Genomic DNA, 11,536 nt, shown 5'->3' with positions numbered 1-11,536 from the left:
CAAAATGGTTCATTTATCGACTTCATCCTTCTTCTAAACCACTTGGGTTAGGTGTATTTATGTAGACTTCAGCACCACAAGACTACCCTCACTTCTAGCATCAACTACAAGTTTAGGAATATCCAGGATTACACTCAGGTTCAATAATATACCAGCAAGACTCATAGAACTTACTAAAAATTGTTGTACTCACATTTGTGGTCTATCACACTCCTCTCCCAGTGGAGTGGTAGAGGGCAAACTAATTTCCCCAGAAATCGTATGTGGCAATTCACGTGGTATGCTGCCAACCAGGGAAGCTCATCTGTGCCTTAGTGTCCAGTATTTTATCTGGGGCAGGTCATATCACAGAATTGACTGCCTACATGGTTGCTCTTAGCCTCTCACTATTCTGGAGATAAAACTGATATCCTATAACCCAAGGCTACCAAGTAAAGAAAATATTGTTATCATCCAGGAACTTCCAACTACCTAGAAAGTACTTTCTTGGAGCTCAAGGCAATTGCTGGACCTCTCCATAGGTTGGTTTACTTCTTTACTTGGCTTTATTGAACATCAGACAAGGCAGGCATGCCAGACATGGGTGTGTTGGGGAGTAAATGTAGTCTAGCAAAAGGTTATGTTTCATCTTTTTCTTGCACGAATCTTTAAAGACTGCTTTTCTTCCTAATTTTAAAAGACTACCACATATTTATTAGGCTCTCACATTTCTCACAGTTTATTCCTTTGTACTTGTTGGACTAGGGGATATAGTGATGTTCAATCATTCATTTATTTAGTGTTTTTTTTTAAACTTTTATTTAATGAATATAAATTTCCAAAGTACGGCTTATGGATTAGTCACTTGATACAGCATAGGCAAATACCCAGTCATCACTGCAACCCAGTATCACACCAAGAGCTAGTTTTCAAGTGGTACATATTTGGTTGCTATAGATGATATGTTCTTTCTTGAGAACATCTATGGTTTCTGGGTTGTGATCCTATCAAGGCTAGCCATGAAATCCCAAGAGTGTATTTTCTCACCAGGAATATCTCTGCTACCAGAGTATCTTTCTGGTTTTTTTTTTTTTGACAGGCAGAGTGGACAGTGAGAGAGAGACAGAGAGAAAGGTCTTCCTTTGCTGTTGGTTCACCCTCCAATGGCCGCTGTGGCCGGCGTGCTGTGGCCGGCACACCACGCTGATCCAATGGCAGGAGCCAGGTACTTATCCTGGTCTCCCATGGGGTGCAGGGTCCAAGCACTTGGGCCATCCTCCACTGCACTCCCTGGCCACAGCAGAGAGCTGGCCTGGAAGAGGGGCAACCGGGACAGAATCCAGCGCCCTGTCCGGGACTAGAACCCGGTGTGCCGGCACTGCAAGGTGGAGGATTAGCCTATTGAGCCACGGCACCGGCTCTTTCTGGTTTTATAGTAAAAGTTGTGGTTTTATAACCCGCATCTCAGAACTACTACAAAATTCTTTCCCTGTTTGAGTTCATTGTATAGCTGGAAGATCTTTTTACCAAGTAAAATAGTTCAGGGAGTGCGAACTGTGCTGCCTCTTGAAAGCCTACTAACTGTCAGCCTTCTTTCCTGGTAGGAACTGAAGTCCATCCCAAAAAGGAGACTTTTTTTTATAAGAATGGATCCCAGCATACTTCAGATCACTGGATCCCAACATAATTACTTATACGAAAGTCTTAAAGCTTGGTGCAGTTTACCTCTCATATTCTTAGATAAGTTTTAATAAGGTTTGCAATGTATTATTTAGATTTGCTCAACTGGTTTAACTCACATGGTGGCAGCAATTGAGTGTAATGCTGTGTTTTGTACAATAACTGAAAACAAATGTTTTCTCATGAGCTAAAGGAGAATGACAAGCTGAGGTTCTGATAAGACAAAAGGATTATGGAATGGGCAGTGATACACAGTAGTTACAAATTCTATCACAACTGAGATTTTTATGATGATTTCTTTTTTGTTTTGTTTTCTTTTGTTTTAAGGGAAAGGGTTTATTGGGGGAATCCCAACAGACCTGATGGAAGGGGCAGAGAAGGAAAAGAGGGAGAAGGAGAGTGCAAGAGGGATATCAAGAAAGAGAGTGAGAGATTAGGAGATGGAGAGAAAGAGACATGTATTCCGAAACAGCTCCACTTAAAACCTTACTTGGGGGTGGGCAGCAAAGTATGAGCAGCAAATCCCATTAGGATGGGGGGTGGAGCTGACACTGGTGGTTGGCCCATGGGGTCACCTGGCTTCCAGCCATGGCAGTGGGAGCTAGAGCCTAGGGTGGTAGTCATTGAATATTACTTCATTATTTTGTTATGAATGTGTTTATGTAAATATTTCTGTGCTTTAAATACTGCTCCCTTTGATCATGTTATCATATAACAGTTTGCCTCAGAGTATTTAAGTATTTTTAACTTTAAATCCTAAAAATTTTAGTTACAAGATATCAAGAAGAGTGACTGTTTATTCAAGGAATGTGCATGCTCTTTTAGGGAGTTTGTGCATTTTTGGTTCTAAGTATTTTTGTATTATTTGACATGGAAGTAGGACTGTTATTTCTTTGGGGATTACATTTGTTTTAGGAGATGTTTTGGATTCAAAATTGATAAGGATCCTATTGTAAATATTAACTCAACTCAGTCAACTTAGTTGGGCTGTTGTGCTGAGTTTGACCAAACACTGTTATTGATGTTGCTGTGTAGACATATTGTACATGTGATTAATATCTACCATCATCTAAATAAAGTATATATATAGTATATGTGTAAATATATGCAAATTCCTCCATTAAGAACCCAGACTGATACAGTACGCAAATACAGGTAAGAAAATATAAAGTTAAATTAGTAATATGCAAATCTACTTGTATTCTGAGAAATGGAATGTGAGTATAATTAGAAAGCTCATGGGTATAATTAGAAAACCTATGCTTAAGAATGAGCTTATTATTAAATTAATTAAATATTTATACTCTGTATAATGTAAATACATTTTTAACGGTACATTCTAGCATGTTGCTAGAGCAGTGCTTTTCAAACCATCTGTAGGAAAGGACCAAGATTTTCCCATCACATGGTAAATTGATATTTTGTAAAATGAACAATAATTACTATAAAAGTGAAATTCTGGGAGGACAGAAAAAGTGTAATCTTGCTTTTTCATTTTAAATTAGTTGCTCCACAAAATTAACAATTGCTTCTCGTGATAATTACCATGTTTTTAAAACACCAGCAACCTTTATATTTTGTTGCTGTCTTTGAATATATAACTACCACAAATACAGATTTAATGTAATTTGAATGCTCTATTTTTAGGTAATTTCTCTTTTCTCCTGTCACATTAGTATTGTTTCAAACAAAATACTTATTCCTTGTCACAATAATGCCAGCATATTGCTTTTCACTTCATAATATTTGCAGCACTTTAGAATTTTTTTGATCCTTGACATTCAGCATACCATTTACAGATTTCATGTATTTTATAGGCACAATTCTAAGAAGATAACCATAGTTCCTTCTCTCTCTCCTTCACCCCTCTTCACCCTTCTTTTTTTCTTTAATTTTTGCAAAAACATAAAATTGAAAAAAACATATTTTTTTTATCTTTTATTTAATGAATATAAATTTCCAAAGTACGACTCATGGGTTACAATGGCTTCCCCCCCCAATACCATCCCTCCCACCCACAACCCTCCCCTTTCCCACTCCCTCTCCCCTTCCATTCACATCAAGATTCATTTTCAATTATCTTAATATACAGAAGATCAGCTTAGTATACCTTAAGTAAGGATTTCAACAGTTTGCTCCCACACAGAAACATAAAGTGAAAAATAATAGATGATTTTTTTAATGATGATGAAATCAGATCAGACCTATTGTCATGTTTAATCCCAGTGAGAGTCAAGTTGGGAATTGATAATTTTTTTTTTTTACAGAAGATCAGTTTAGTATACATTAAGTAAAGATTTCAACAGGTTGCACCCCCATAGAAACACAAAGTGAAATATACTGTTTGAGTACTCGTTATAGCATTAAGCCTCAATGTACAGCACATTAAGGACAGAGATCCTACATGAGGAGTAAGTGCACAGTGACTCCTGTTGTTGACTTTACAAATTGACACTCCTGTCTATGGCATCAGTAATCTCCCTATGCACCAGTCATGAGTTTCCAAGGCTATGGAAGCCCCTTGAGTTCTCCGACTCTTATCTTGTTTAGACACGGTCATAGTCAATGTGGAGGTTCTCTCCTCCCTTCAGAGAAAGGCACCTCCCTCTTTGAAGACCTGTTCTTTCCACTGGGATCTCACTCACAGAGATCTTTTTGCCAGAGTGTCTTGGCTTTCCATGCCTGAAATACTCTCACGGGCTTTTCAGCCAGATCCGAGTGCCTTTAGGGCTGATTCTGAGGCCAGAGTGCTATTTAGGACATCCGCCATTCTATGAGTCTGCTGAGTATCTCACTTCCCATGTTGGATCACTCTCCCCTTTATTTATTCTATCGGTTAGTGTTAGCAGGTACTAGACTTGTTTATGTGCTCCCTTTAACTCTTAGTCCTTTCATTATGTATAATTTGGGACATGCTCAAGCTGACTTGCCCCAAATGGTAGAGTTAGAAACATACCAGGGGATTCCAGTTCAATCCCATCAAGGTGGCATGTACCAATGCCATCTCACTATTCCAAGTGATCAATTTCAGTTCACAATTGATCATAATGAAAAAAACATAATTTAATAATTTCCTTTATAAGCTCAGATTTAGTGCACCACTAACCATAATATTCAGCAAATAAAAAGTACAAATACCACAGTTTCACTAGAATATATATAAGGACAAAAAACAATAATCAAATCATATGTCCACTTCATTCTTATACTTTTTATATCCTTATTAATTCACATATATCAGGGAAAACATGATATTTGTCTTTCTTGAATGGCTTATTTCAATAAACATCATGGTTTCCAGTTGCATCCATCTGTTGCAAAGACAGGATTTTATTCTTTTTTATGACTGAGTAGTATTCCATGCTACTCATTTTCTTCATTCAGTCATCAGCTAATAGAAATCTGACTTGATTTCATATCTTAGTTATTTTCATTCAAGCTGAAAAAAACATGAGGGTTAGAAATAACTCTTCCATAGGCTGAATTCATCTTGTAGATTTCATCTGATTTCATATCGTAGATCTATTTTCAGACTTCTGAGGAATATCCTTACTGTCTTCCATAATGGTTGTACCACTTTACATTCCCACCAACAGTGTATTAGGGTAACTTTTTCCCTCACATCCTTACCAGCATTTTATTATTTTTTTGGTTTTTGGGTAATAGACATTCTAACTGAGATGAAATGAAACTTCATTGTGGTTTTCTTTGCATTTCCCTGAGGGTTAGAGATACTGAGCATCTTTGCATGTGTCTCTCAGCCATTTATATTGCATCCTTTGAAAAATTTCTGTTCATGTCCTTTGCCCATTTCTTACCTACATTGTTTTCTTGTTGTTGTAGTTGAGTCCCTTCAGGTCTTTATAGATATTGGATATTAACCCTTTATCAATTATATAGAGTACAACTATATTCTTCCATTCTGTACGTTCACCTTGCTGCTGAGTGTTTTCTTTGCAACACGGAAGCTTCTTTGCTTTTGCCTCTTTCTTTCATTGCCTGTGCTTCTGAGGTCTTTTCCAAGACATCTTTGCCTATGCCAATGTCTTGCAGAGTTTCCCCAATGTTTTCCTCTAGTAATTTGATAGGATCAGGTCATAGATGTAGATCCTTGATCAATTGTGAGTTGATTTTGTATAGGGTGTTAATACAGGTCTTATTTCATACTTCTGAATGTAAAGGTCCAATTTCTCCAGCACCATTTGTTAAAGAGACAGTCTTTTCTTCAGGGATTGATTTTTAGCTCATTGGTTGATTATGGATGCATGGATTAACTTCTGTGGTTTATATTTTGTTTCTTTAGTGTACATGTCTATTTTTGTGCCACTTCTAGGCTATTTTGTTTATAACTGCCCTGACCCTGTAGTACGTCTTGAAATCTAGTATTGTGATGATTCTGACTTTATTTTCCTTGTTTAAAATTTCTTTAGCCATTTGGGGTCTCTTGTGTTTCCATACAAATCTGAGAATAATGTCCTTGGTAATTTTACTGGGATTTCATTGAATCTATAAATTGCTTTGGCTAGTTTGAACATTTTTATGATATTAATTCTTCCAATCCACAAACATGGAAGATTTTTCCATTTTCTTGTGTGTTCTTCTGTTTTTTTTTTTCTTTAATGTTTTATAATTTCCATTGTGGAGATCTTTCACATATTTAGTTAAATTTTTCCAAGGTATTTAATTTTTTGGTAAACATGTTCATAGCATCAACTTCCCAAGGGTTTCAAGGGTTATATTTTGATACAATATTAAAATTATAAAAGGCACTGTTAAATACGCATCCCAGATAATAATTCCTGTCAAATCATGTGAAAGTAGATATAATTATAGATGTGAATTTTAATTACAAATATAGATATTGATTTTTACTTTTTACTATTGAATTTACTATGGTATTTTTGTTTAAATTTTAAGTCATTCCTGACATGAGTATCATAAAATTTGTGGCAGTGAAGAGTGTTCATAACTTACATTCCTACTTTCTCTGCATTCTGATTGATTCAAACCTAGACATGGAAGGAAAGGTGAGCTTTATATCCCAGAGTTATTAGTCTTGGTGCTTAGCAAAAAAAAAAAAAGACTCTCTTCTGTTGCTCCAGTACCTTGTATCCTTACCTAGTCACTAACAGAGCACAGATTTTGTGCTAAATTTACAGTATAAATGAGGGCAGACAAGAACTCATGTTCATTTGTAGGCATCCTAAAAACATCCTAAGTACAACACAAGGAAGTATGGTAGCTCATTTACTCCTCCCCATATCTCCAATCATGTAAGTCATTAATAAATCCCATATAGAGGAACAACTGAGGAGGGGTCAGGAGCAATGCTCTAATATTTAGGCATTTTTCTTTGTGGAGTAGGCTGAATCCTTGTCAGCCTAAATTCAAAGAAAACACTCTGTCCCAGAAAAATAAGAAGACTTGAAAAGTGATCATATCCAAATTGTTTCTTTTAATTTTAGAGAATCACTTGTGTGGGACCAGCATTGTGGCAGAGTGGGTAAAGCTGTTGCCTGCAGTGCTGGCATCCCACATGGGTGATGGTTTGAGACCTGGCTGCTCCCTGTCCAATCCAACTCTTTTCTATGGCCTCGGAAAGCAGTAGAAAATGGCCCAAGTCCTTGGGCTCGTGCACCCACATGGGAGACCTGGAAGAAGCTCCTGGATCCTGGCTTCAGATCAGTGCAGCTTCCACTGTTGCAGCCATCCAGGGAGTGAACCAGCAGATAGAAGACCTCTCTCTGACCCCTTCTGCCTCTGCCTCTCTGTAACTCTGCCTTTCAAATAAATAAATAAATAAATATTAAAAAAGAGAATTTCTTGTGTCCAGCTACAGTCACCATATTAAATACTGAGAAAAATGTGAAAATTTTGAACATTGATCAAGGAATTCCTCTCATATGACATGGGTATGACTATATTGTAAGAACAATATGTATTAGTACATGTTTATAGAATATTCCTGCAGTGGTTTTAGAGTTCTATGGACTTCAATTTTGTAAAATGATGCCAAATTGTTTTATTTACTTGTTTTCTCAAGAGATATATCAATTATTTTTCTTTGAAGCGAAGAGACAGTTTTGCACAGTGGCAGTATCATAGCCAATGAGGTTTATCTGAGGCGCGATTATTGCTAATTGAAGTCAAGAAACAAATTGTAAATGGTTGGAAGCAATTCTGGTAGGTGGTAGTTTGCAATAACCAGTAAGGATGAATGAAAATACTTATATATAGATAATGTTACAATTTTAAAATGCAAATGAAGTGCAAGATGCATTTCAAAATGAACATTTTATAAATGGTTCAAAATGAACATTATAAATTCTCTCCTTAAAATGTATTTCACTTTATAAACTGTCACTTCTTATTCTCAAGACATTAAACTGTGACATGCTTTTATTTGGAAGCAAAGAAAAATGTTGCATTTCACAATATTGAAAACATACAACTTTAAGTTTTGTTGAACAGTTTGCAATAGTTGTACTTAAATTTTTAGGCATAAATATATTTTCTTCATGATGCACTATGATAGATATATTATTTTAAAGGTAGTGGAATATATGGGGTAAGTGATCTAACAAATTTGTTTTCATTAGAGCAAGCAACTTGCCCCTGTGTATCTAAACTTAGACTGAGTTTCATATCACAACATAATTTACCTTCTGTGCAGGAAAAGTAAAGGATGTTAGATTTAAAATCACAAAATAAGACAGTCCAATTTACTTCTGGTTCTCAGTGATATATTAGTGTGGTTTATAACACCATGCATTCATGAAAGCTAGATTTTTATTCAAAAGTTCACATTTGTACATTTTTTTGTTAGCTCTATTGGTCTAAAATTTTCCTAAAGGACACATTTTTTTAAATATATGTTCATATGTGTTTTCTGCTGTAATCAATTTCTAAAGTATATACACTGACAAAAAGAACTACACAAAGTACGCTCATTGAACAAGGTATATCTTTGCTAAATTTAAAGATCGTGGCTTTACCCACTATGCCACAATGTCGGTGATGAGTACTTGTTTCTTTTTTTTTGTAAAGATGTATTTATTTATTTGAAAGGCAGAGTTACAGAAAGGCAGAGGCAGTGAAAGGGAGGGAGGGAGGGAAGGAGGGAGGGAGAGAGAGAGAGTGTGTGTGTGTGTCTTCCATCTGCCGATTCATTCCCCAGGTATCTGCAATGGCTGGAGCTGCACTGATCCAAAACCAGGATCCAGGAGCTTCTTCTGGGTCTCCCTAAGGGGTGCAGGGGCCCAAATATTTGGTCCATCTTCTACTTCTTTCACAGGCTATAGCAGAGAGCTGGATCAGAAGTGGAGCAGCTGGGTCTCGAAGCAGCACCATATGGGATGCCGGCACTGGAGGCAAGCAGCTTTACCTGCTATGCCACAGTGCCAGACCCTATATTTGGTTTTGAGTAATGTTCATCTGCAGTTTTCATAGGTTTTATCAGAAAGTGTCATTTGGTATTAAGATCTCAGTAAAAAATAAGAGTGGGGATAAGAGAGGGACAAGTGGGGTGGGAGTATGAATGGGAGGGCAAGCACAGTGGGAAGAATCATCATGTTCCTAAAGTTCCAATTATGAAGCATATGAAGCTTGTAACTATAAAGCTTTATAGTTCAGCATACACTCCTACGGACTTACTTCTAAGGGTACAGTTAAAAACTTGCCATAGGACCCCAAATCCCCTTAGGCTGCATGGTAAAAATACCGTCATTTTTTAACAATTTATTTTATTTATTTGAAACACAGAGTTACAGAGAGAGGTAGAGATAGAGAGGTCTTCCATCCCGTGGTTCACTCCTGAGATGGCTGAAATGGCCAGAGCTGCACCGATCTGAAGTGTGGGTGCAGGGGCCCAAGGACTTGGGCCATCTTCTACTGCTATCCTAGGCCATATCAGAGAGCTGGATCTGAAGAGGAACAACCAGGATTGGAATCAGTGCCCATATGGGATGCCAGCACTTCAGGCCAGGGAATTAACTCACTGCGCCACAGTGCCAGCCCAAAAAATACCATCTTAAATGTTAAAGTGATCATATGGATAGGGTTGAATGTCTGGTAATAATAATAATAAAATCCTCACAACAGACTCATAGAATGGCAATCACTTTAAATAGCACTCTGACCTCAGAATCATCCCTTAAAGCATTCTGGCCTGGCTGAAAAGCACAGGAGAACATTTCAGGCATGGAAAGCCAAGACACTGTGGCAAAAAATCTCCTACATAAAGGATCTCGGTGGGTGAGACCCCATTGGAAAGAGGTGGTCATCAAAGAAGGAGGTACTTTTCTCTGAAAGGTGGAGAGAACTTCCACTTTGCTTATGGCTTTGTCTAAATACTGGTAGCATTTGTGGATTCAAAAGACTTCCTATTTCTAATGTTGTGCTTAAGAAATTTATATTCCTTAAAACATAAATTTAAAAAATAAAAGCAAAAATTAGCCTTGAGTTATCACTGATGTCATACATAAGAGTGTTATTTATTAAATTAAGAATCACCATGCACTAACTTCTCATGAAGGTCCTCTGTTCAAGGAATTGTATTATTACTATGTATAAGTGTTCACAAAAGATGTATCATTCTTGGGTGCTTGTTTAAAGTTAAGTTTCTAAAAAAAAAGAAAGATTTGAAATTAACTATAAGATGCAATTATTTTGAAAAGTTCTTGTATCAACAATCAAGGAACTGTTTTTTTTTTTTTATGGGAATTGTTGAACTTTTTACTTAGTATAGAGTTGGTCTTTTGTGTATGCAGTTAATCGAAAATGGAGCTTAGTGGAGAATGGGACAGGGGATGGGAGAGAAAGGGGGGGGTGGAGACCAGGTGGGAGGGTGGGTGTGGTGGAGAGAATCACTGTATTCCTAGGGTTATACTCATAAAATGTGCTGGATTCTGTCCCGGTTGCCCCTCTTCCAGGCCAGCTCTCTGCTATGGCCCGGAAGTGCAGTGGAGGATGGCCCAAGTGCTTGGGCCCTGCACCCCATGGGAGACCAGGAGAAGCACCCCGCTTCTGCCTTCGGATCAGCGTGGTGCACCAGCCGCTGCACGCCAGCCGCGGTGGCCATTGGAGGGTGAACCAACGGCAAAGGAAGACTTTTCTCTCTGTCTCTCTCTCTCTTACTGTCCACTCTGCCTGTAAAAAAAAAAAAAAAAGATTGCAAAATGCAGACTGCTAGAACAAGCCAACTCCATGATCACATTCACATATGCTACATTATATGCACTTCAAATTGCAATGCAGAATGAACACTGCATATTCAAATGGCTCATATATAAAAGGAATATTTAAAACCCAACATACATACTCTTATGTATTACACTTCCCTATGTTTAAGATACTGAGAACAATTTAACTCTGAATATAAAAGTTGAGTGAATTTGCTACTGTTACATTATTAGACTGTAACAACTTCACTAGAACTTTAACGGTTATAGCTACCTTATGCACATCTGTTAAACTAAAAGACAGAAATGATTTTAAACTATCCTTTCCTTGTAGATAGTAAATATAAAGAATGCATAAAATACAGTAAGCACTGCCTGAGCTAAACAGTACCAAAAACACTGTTGGATTTAAAAAGTCAAAAACCAATAAAAATATTAGCCTAAAATGGAAAATTTCCAAACACCAGTGTGTGTAAAAATGTTTAAATAAGGGTGTTACTTCAAAAATCCCTTTTTTTTTCTATTTGCAGCAGTTTTAAAGGGCAAAAAGGCTGGTGCTGTGTCTCAATAGGCTAATCCTCTGCCTGCAGCGCCAGCATGCCAGGTTTTAGTCCCAGTCAGGGCGCCAGATTCTGTCCCAGTTGCTCCTCTTCCAGTCCAGCTCTCTGCTGTGGCCCGGGAGTGCAGTGGAGGATGGC

At 37.5% G+C, this 11,536-nt stretch overlaps 1 pseudogene; it reads left to right on the top strand.

Moving 5' to 3' along the window:
* Positions 1-7,738: 7,738 nt before the first annotated feature.
* On the top strand, positions 7,739-7,846 carry LOC127489453 (U4 spliceosomal RNA; annotated as a pseudogene).
* The last annotated feature ends 3,690 nt before the right edge of the window (positions 7,847-11,536 follow it).

Source organism: Oryctolagus cuniculus, chromosome 15, assembly GCF_964237555.1.
Source record: "Oryctolagus cuniculus chromosome 15, mOryCun1.1, whole genome shotgun sequence".
Taxonomy (NCBI): domain Eukaryota; kingdom Metazoa; phylum Chordata; class Mammalia; order Lagomorpha; family Leporidae; genus Oryctolagus; species Oryctolagus cuniculus.
Note: the sequence above shows the minus strand (reverse complement) of the source record. Positions and strands in the feature narration are given on the sequence as shown.